The 9186-nt window shown below is 45.3% G+C and overlaps 1 long non-coding RNA gene across 1 annotated transcript in view; it reads right to left on the reverse strand.

Annotated features, from left to right (window-relative positions):
• The window catches only part of LOC107294110, a 30714-nt gene extending 24470 nt beyond the window's left edge, over positions 1–6244 (reverse strand). The window contains exon 1 of the long non-coding RNA XR_001549040.1: positions 6131–6244. This is a non-coding gene — a long non-coding RNA (uncharacterized LOC107294110). The remainder of the gene's footprint in view (positions 1–6130) is intronic.
• Positions 6245–9186: the final 2942 nt, after the last annotated feature.

Raw genomic sequence — 9186 nt, forward strand, 5'->3', positions numbered from 1 at the left:
GGAGAAAAGGTGGCGGAACTCAAACCTGGCCACGCCCTCATCAAACCCTAGGACCGCCCCTTTAGAGAACAGGAATGCAAGTAAAATTTGGGAGGGGCTATTTCCGGTGTGGGAGGGGCTATTTCCGGTGCGGCCGGCCCGGAAAAAGGTGCCGGAACGCGGTTCCGCCGCGTTCCGGCTGAAAAAAAGCCCTGAGTAGTAGTAGTAGTTGTTGTTGTTGGAAGAGACCTTGGAGGTCTTCTAGTCCAACCCCCTGCTCAGGCAGGAAACCCTGCCATTCAGAGAAACCCTACACCATTTCAGACAAATGGCTGTCCAGTCTCTTCTTTAAAACTTCCAGTGTTGGAGCATTCACCACTTCTGGAGGCAGGTTGTTCCACTGGTTAATTGTTCTAACTGTCAGGAAGTTTCTCCTTAGTTCTAGGTTGCTTCTCTCCTTGATCACTTTCCATCCGTTGCTTCTTGTGCTGCCCTCAGGTACTTTGGAGAATACTGTAGCTTGACTCCCTCTTTTCTGTGGCAGCCACTGAGATATTGGAAGACTGCTATCATGTCCCCCCTTGTCCTTCTCTTCGTTAAACTAGACATACCCAGTTCCAACCACCATTCTTTTTCTGATTCCCTTTGACACTAATAGCAATGTCTGAGGACTTTTTGGGCATAGGAAGAATGTCCAACAGACTCTCAGGCGAGAACACTGCAGGAGTAGGGAAATATCCCAATTCTTTGCCTCTCTCAAGGAGGGAGAAAGTTTATCTACCAAGATTTTGGGAAGACCTCAAGAACATACTTTCACCACCGTGTAAATATTATGAATGGCTTTAGGCAGATTTCACTACCTAAATCTCCCCCACACACACAAAGCAATGGAATTAGGATTAAAGGAGGAAGAAGGGGGCTTTTGCTTGGATTGGCCCCTTGGCCCCAGAAGATCAGAGGCAATCCCTTTCTCCTGCATTTAACTTTTTGCTGAAACTATCCTTATCTGCCCTGCAGGACAAAAAGGGCAACTGGAAACAATAAAAAGCCTGTGCTTCAGGTTCCTGAGGTGCTTTCTAATGGCTCTCTGTGCTACTCATGGTGTTAGGCTCCCTTTTCCTTCACTTTCTCCAGCAAGGGCCATCTCCTCTAGAGGAGCAACTTTTCTTTGAAGGGCACAAATGTCTTTTATGCATGAATGCAACCCCATCTAGATGGAACGTCTGCACTAATGCACAGCTGGGGTCTGGCTCCCACCGTAATATTAAAAAGTCAGGCACAGATTTCTTGAAATGAGACCTTCACATTAGATAGTATTTCAGGGGTCTGGAGATATAAATTTTACCAACAGAGGGTGGGGGTTTTTTTGTAGTGGGAGGGAAGGGAGTTCAAAGCTTCAAATATAGCATTTAAGGGGAGGGGAAGGGAAAGGAAAGTGGAAGAAGAGAAGGGAAGGGAAGGAAAGAAGGGGAGGGGGGGAAAGTGGAAGAAGGGAAGGGAAAGTGGAAAAAGGGGAGGGACAGGGAGGGGAGGGGAGGAAAGTAGAAGAAGGGAAGAGAAGGAAAGTGGAAGAAGTGGTGGGGAGGGGAGGAAAGGGGAAGGGAAGTGAAATGGAAGAAGAGAAGGGAAGGAGGAAAGGAAAGGGGAAGAAGAGAAGGGAATGGAAGGAAAGGGGAAGAAGGGGACAGGAGAGGAGAGAAGAAGATGGCACTACAGGGGATGGATTACAGAAGGTTTAAAATATGAAGTACTGCTTGAAAATGAAAAAGGGACCCATTACTTAAGTCATACCCTACAGGTTTTCTTTGGGCATCCTCTAAAACAAACATGTCAAACACAAGGCCCGGGGGCCGGATGCGGCCCGCAAAGTGGTTTCATGTGGCCCGCGAAGCCATCCTGGAAACAGTGAGGGGATGGCCCCCGCTGCCTTGGCCCTGGCCCAGGCCGGCCGGGAGCCAATGTACAATTTTGTGGTGGCCATCTATGCTGAAACACATTCAGTCTTAGCTCCACAAGGCTGTCTGGAAACAGCAAGAGACCGGCCCCTGCCGCGTCGGCGCTGCCCCCTGGGTGCATGCTGGGGAGGTGTCACCCTTTGTGAGGAATGAAGAAATGGACCATGCCTCTGTCCCACTCCTGCCCAGGCCCCCACAGGCACCCTTGACGGGAACAATGTAGAGCTGGCCATGCCCACCCAGTAGGCCACACCCACTCCATCCACACCCACCCAGTAGGCCACACCCACCCTGGCAACACACACCTGCCCCACCCCGAGGGCAACCGCAATGCTGATGCGGCCCTCAATGAAATTGAGTTTGACACCCCTGCTCTAAAAGAACAAAGACTAAAAGAACACAGCAGTTTTTGCATTACAGGCCCTTCACTGCTGGAGGACCTCCTGGAAAATTTTAATGGAAATTTCACTGAGATTGTGGTGCAACGTAGTCTGGATTCCCAGGAGGGAGCAGCTGCATGCCAAAGAACCAAGAGACAGCGAAGTTCAGATACAGGTGGTGCTCGACGTATGACCGCAATTGAGCCCAAAATTCCTGTCGCTAAGCGAGACATTTTCCAAATGTGTTTTGTCCCATTTTACCACCTCTCTTGCCACAATGGTTAAGTGAACCGCTGCAGATGTTTTAAGTTAGTGACATAGTTGTTAGGTGAACCTGGCTTCCCCATTGACTTTGCATGTCAGAAGGGTCGCCAAAGGAGATCACATGACCTGGGGGACACTGCAACCGTCATAAATGCAAGCCAGTTGCCAAGTGTCTGAATTTTGAACATGTGATCACAGGGATGCTGCAGTGGTTGAAAGTGTGAAAAACGGTCATAAATCACTTTTTTCAGTGCCGTTGTAACTTTGAACAGTCACTAAAAGAACTGTCGTAAGTCGAGGACTACCTGTAGTTTGGTTGGGAGGAAAAGGGTCAGGAGAGCACCTCCTTAGAAGTTCTCAGAGTAAATCCTTAATGACGCAAGTCGTTGCTTTAGTTTGGCAAGATTTCAGCCTGTGGATGAGGAACAATAAAGGAAACTCCTTAGAAGTCAGTGGGCGTGTTTTTCTTGAGGAAAAAATTCTACCTTCCAGGTCAGTTAAGTTTCAGGAATCCTCACTGACCAACTGAAACCAGAAAGCCTTTCTTATTTCCCCTCTGCCCAGTATCTCAAAATGATGATTGGCGAGTCTATTTTGGTTTCCTCCTTCGTTCCATGCTCAAAGCCCGTGGAATGGAATCACATGACTAAAGGTCTTTAAGATCCTGACTCTCAAGCCACATTGTGGCCTCCCTATGCTAATTTTGCTTGATGAGTTAATTACACTCTTCTTCTGTTCATGGGTGGAATTTCACCAGGTTGACAGGTTAGCAAAGGAAGATTTTGATTGCACTGCTAAGAATCTGCTGACAGCCATCGACCTTGAAGTTGACTTGGGAGAAGCAGTAGGGACACTTGGGGACGAAGGACTCGGCATGCTCAGAGTTTCTCTGTGGCCTGCAACTTGGCTGCTTCATGAGGCCACCACAATAATGCTAGGAGCTCCTACGGGTCCACAAAAGAGCTGGAGCAGATAATTAAGCATCTGGCCTTCATCATGAATCAATCACTCATTCAGAGCAAATCAGGCTGATTTAAAATTAATAAGTTCACATTAGGAGTCACCCTGCAAAAACTAGTGCAACAAAACCAATTTGGATCTCTTAATGAAGCTGTGCACCCTACGTGCACTAACAGGCACCCGTGTGATCGAAGGAGACTTGCCAAAACCCACAATTCCATTCAGCCGAAGGTGGCTTCAGTCTGCAGTTTCCATACTCCACACTTTCAGCGTCTCATATAGGGCAAGAGTTATCTTAAGCACAAGTGACTCCTAAGCATATCTCAGGGTCAAATTTTTCCAATTATAAGGGGCGAGTCCTGACTGTCAAAGCAATTTTCAATTTTTCTGCCAATAAGAACAGTAGAGAACCTCATCAGTTCAACGGAAATGTTTCTTGGTGTGTGATTTTCCTGCTCTAAGCCCACAGTACACATGACAGAACTCACCTGGAGGAAAGGCATGTATACACTTGGAGAAAGAAAGAGAGACACTTAAAGAGAAGCCCCTCGACTGCACCTGAAGGCAGGACAAGAAGCAATGGATGGAAACTAATCAAGGAGAGAACCAACCTATTACTAAGGAGGAATTTCCTGACATTGAGAACAATTAGCCAGTGGAACTACTTGCCTCCAGAGGTTATGGGTGCTCCACTGCTGGAGGTTTTCAAGAAGAGATTGGACAGCCATTTGTCTGGAATGGTATAGGGCACAGGTCGGCAACCCGCGGCTCCGGAGCCGCATGTGGCACTTTGAGCCTTCTCCTGCGGCTCCCAGCCTCCTCCGCCATGTGCAGAGAGAGGGAGAGACAGAGAGACAGAGAGAGGCACTTGCGGTTCCCCCCTCTCTCTCTCACTCTGTGTGTGTGTGTGTGTGTGTGTGTGTGTGTGTGTGTGTGTGTAAAAAAGAGAGTGGCCTCACACTGTTGTCCCACAAGCTGACAAGCTCATTGGGCGGGGCTCCTGCCTTTGCTGCGTCTCCGCAGGAAGCAGCAAAGCAGAAAGCAGCAGCTCTCTCTTTTGGCTAATTGATCTCTCTCTCTCTCTCTCTCTCTCTCTCTCTCTCTCTCTCTCTCTCTCTCTCTCACACACACACACACACACACACACACATACACACACACACACACACACACACACACTGAGTGGGGGAAGAGGACTGGCAGACCAAGGGCAGGAGAGAGCCAGCCCAATAAGAATGTGTGTCAGCTTGCTGGAACTTGCGGCTCCCAGTGTTTTCTTTTCTCTGGGAAACGGGTCCAAGTGGCTCTTTGAGTGTTTAAGGTTGCTGACCCCTGATATAGGGTCTCCTGCTTGAGCAGGGGGGTGGACTAGAAGACCTCTAAGGTTCCTTCCAACTCTGTTATTCTGACTCATTATGTTGGTTAAAACTTCTGCATTAGATAAAGGGTCCTTGGCACTCTCAGAGCTTGGTTGCTTTCCTGCAGGCGTTTCCTTATCCAAACTAGTCCACTGATGACGTTACCTAGCTGGGTCATGAAACGTCTGCAAGAAAACAACCAAGCTCAGAGAGCACCAAGGACTCTTCCTTTCAACCCTGAACTACAAATATTCTCCTTTACTGGTCCTGCACTAAGTGTAGATCAAAGAATTAGAAGGACTGGAGTATGAACTTGCTAATACAAAGTAAAGAGGGGTTAGGTGGAAAAGTAAAACATCATTTCTGGGGAACCGGGGGGGGGGGGATATGAACAGTGTATAAAGAGCTTCTTGATATCCTTCTCCGTTGATTTACCTGTCTGTCCCCCTACCTAGGTACCCACAGGCACGTCTGCACAGATAGTTGTTACACAGACCCCAAGCAATTCTTAGGTAATGTCAGAGAAACTAAGCAAAAGCAAATGAGAGCCAATTATAACTGAGAATGATCTATCACACAAATAGATTTTCACTATTAAATACAATTTATCCTGTTTAATTAGTATTTTTCTGGACACAATAGTCTGGACTCAAATACCATCTTTTCTCCTTGGAACTTCTAATTATTGCCACAACCCGTGCTATTAAGCTGCTCCCCGGGCCTCTTCCAGCTTTTGTGCCATTTAAAGCCACAAAGATTTTTAATTATCTCCGCTAAACTGTCAAAGATACCTTGAAGAATCTGTGGCCTCCCTACCCTGAGGGGGAAAAAAGGAAAAAAAGAGAATTTTTAACCATAAATTTATTTATTTTAATGAATGTGGGGAGAAAAACTCCTGGAAATAGCCATTTAAATGCAAATTCTGATATTCCAGAGCTGGCACAGATATTGGGTGTGGCAGCCTATGTAAGTCAGGTAAATTCCGAACCTAGGAATTTGATAATCCAGTGATGAAGCACCAAATAGGACCTTGCCAATTTTATTTATTTATATTTATTTATTAAATTTATATGCCATCCATCTCTCTATCCAAAACGATTCCGGGTGGTTTATAATGTAATAAAAATAGAAATGTAAAAATAGTTATAAATATTAGAGCAGTTAAATTGCTCGGCTATTGTAAGCATCGCAGAACACTGACATTCGAGTCAATTATCCGTTCTCGTGCACTTACCCAACATTCCCATTCCAAGCATAAAAGCATCCATAGTATATGGTAATCCGCGAGCTCGTCCTCGTGTCCCTGGTGGAAACATCACTTCTTTAGGTTGTGCTTTCTTACATTCCACCTATTAAGCAGAAACATGTTACAAATGAAATGCAAATAAATTCAGGCAAAATGTCAAAACCTGAACTGGTTAAGATATGCAGGGTGGAGCTGGGAATTATTTTTAGCAGTCTTCTGTAAAGGTGCATTTTAAAAACAGGCCAGAAAGTGATTTCCAAGGAGTAAATAAGCACAAAAAGTGGTTTCGGAAAATGCCCAGTTTAGACAGGTAGGAAAGAAAAATATGATGATAAATTGTACAGCTACGATACAACCATCAAAATGGGCACTGAAGTTAGATGCGTGGAAGCTGAGGGCAGCTCTATGCCATCTCTTCCTACTGAAATAATGGTATGATTAATGCAGTTTGAGCTGTTCAAGAATATTGGGGTGGGCAGAATAAAACAAATCAAAATGGTAATTGAAAAAAGAGGTATCAGGATCATCATCATCCTCTTCATTTTTTTTTATACACTCTCGTGGATGCCCTTCCTCCAGACTGGGGCATTTGGCCAGAGAACAGAACTCTTACTTTATGGAAGGTCTGTGCAAAAATAGAACAGAAAGCACCTTATGATAGCAACTGTCATAGCAATGCCGGTGGGTCCTCGACTTACGACCACAATGAAGGCCAAAATTCCCATTGCTAAGCGAGGTAGTTAAGGGAGTTTTGCCCCATTTCACCTTTCTTGTTAAGTGAATCGCTGCAATTGTTAAGTTAGTAACATGGTTGTTAAGTGAATCTGGCTTCCCCATGGAATGAAGGTCACAAAAGGGGATCATGTGACCCTGGGACACGGCAGCCGTCATAAAAATAGCAGCCGAAGCAGCCAAATTTTGATCACGTGACCATGGGGAATGCTGCAATGGTCATAAGTCTGAAAAACCATCATAAGTCACTTTTTCCAGTGTCCTTGTAACTTTGAACAGTCACTAAACGAATGGTTGTAAGTCGAGGACTATCTATCACGGCAGAGGTTGGGATTACCTGTTGAACAGAGATTGTGAAAACATTTGCCAGAATCTTCCTCTCCTTAAAAACATTTTCTCCTTATGGTTCATTTAGACAATTAGACAAACACCCCCTTTTTTTTTTAATTAGAAGCTGAATGTGGATAAGCAATCAAGACAAAACTGGAGCACAGAAGGAAGAAGAATGCTCCCCCCACATATATGACACCAATGAAAATCATTCTGTGTCCTCAAACGAACAATTGGGTCAGCAGGGAATCAATAGTGCCTTCTCATCTCAGTGGAAAGTAGGGGTGGGGTGGATTTTTATTTGCACACTTCCTAACATATCATGGATGCCGCTTAGCCTATAGTTCATATAGCCCCGGTGATGGCAGACGTACAATGCTTGCGTCACAGGTGTCACCAATTGTCGTTTTTAGTGACACGTCAGGTTTACAGACCCTCTGGAAGTCGTGCTGCTCTAGAGTGGCCCCTGGAGCTTCCCAAAAGTGTATGAGAATGGGGCACACTTTCCCACTCCTTTTGGAGGGCTGGTATAGGAAAGGGGTCTCCAAATTTGGCAACTTTCAGACCTGGGGATTTCAACTCCCAAAATTCCCCAGCCAGTCATGTTGGTTGGGGAATTCTGGGAGTTGAGGTCCATAAGCCTTAAAGTTGCCAAGTTGGGAGGACCCGGCTGAGCCTAAGGGGGGGGGCAAATGCATCATCATCATCATAGTCATCATCATCATCATCATCATCATCATCATCATCATCATCATCATCACGTTGGAAGGGACCTTGGAGGTCATCTAGTCCAACCCCCTGCTCAGGCAGGAAACCCTATACCATTTTGGACAAATGGCTGTCCAGTCTCTTCTTAAAAACTTCCAGTGTTGGAACATTCATCGCTTCTGGAGTCAGGTAGTTCCACTGGTTAATTGTTCTCACTGTCAGGAAGTTTCTCCTTAGTTCTAGGTTGCTTCTCTCCTTGGTTAGTTTCCACCCGTTGCTTCTTGTCCTGCCTTCAAGCGCTTTGGAGAATAGCTTGACTCCCTCTTCTTTGGGGCAGCCCCTGAGATATTGGAACACTGCTATCATGTCCCCCCTCGTCCTTCTCTTCATTAAACTAGACATCAGTTGGTATGCTCTCATAACAGACCAGCCCCCTCCCTGAATTCTATTGACTTATCTAGCAGTAATTCGCCTTGACCATTAATAGATCAAATTCTTGTGTATAGATTGCATGAAATAAACTCAAAGTGCTTTTGAACTCTCTCCTGGCTCCTGATTTCCTGCGCCTGACAGTCACAAGGCCACGCAAGAGCAACTTGGAGCTGCTTCAGATAGGCATTTTGGAAAAAAAAATACAAATATGTAAGTATTTATTTACTAAAAAAAATTAAATAAGTTAATTTATTATTCCTTCTTATGAACTGTTTCTCTTTTGTCCAGAGTGTGTGCGTAACATGCCAGAAATGTCAAGTTAGGCGTTTTCTGAATTTTGGATACACTGAGCTCAAAAAGGTTCCCCATCACTGCCTGTTCCCAGATGCAAGCAAACTACGAGTTTATTTCATCTTAAAGGGTGAGCGTTCAAATAAATGTTATGTTTACAGAAAGGCACTTGGCTCGCTTCTGGCTTTATGGAGGGGGAAGTTTCCCTCTTCAACTTCTCCAGATCTCCTTCTATTTCTTGCTAATTGTAGAGTTCTCGATCAAACATTAGCCTCCCTTGTTATTTCCCAACTTCATGGTCCTCGTCATTTGCTATCTGATTTTTAGCTATGATTCGAACAATGCTGATTCGACTTTCTTCCGTTGTGTACAAATCAACCAAGATATCTAAGAGGACGTGTCAGCATTTGCCCACCTCATGGTTTTTCTTTGAGAACTGTTCACAGGAGAAATTAGCCGGTGGAGCCAGAACGGAAAGATGCGCGGAGGTGCAAAACTGATAATTGCACCAGGCAGAACGCTGTTAAACGACTCTATTTCTAACAGTGCTA

This window comes from Protobothrops mucrosquamatus, unplaced genomic scaffold (genome assembly GCF_001527695.2).
Source record: "Protobothrops mucrosquamatus isolate PMUCROS unplaced genomic scaffold, P.Mucros_1.0 scaffold1834, whole genome shotgun sequence".
Lineage (NCBI taxonomy): Eukaryota > Metazoa > Chordata > Lepidosauria > Squamata > Viperidae > Protobothrops > Protobothrops mucrosquamatus.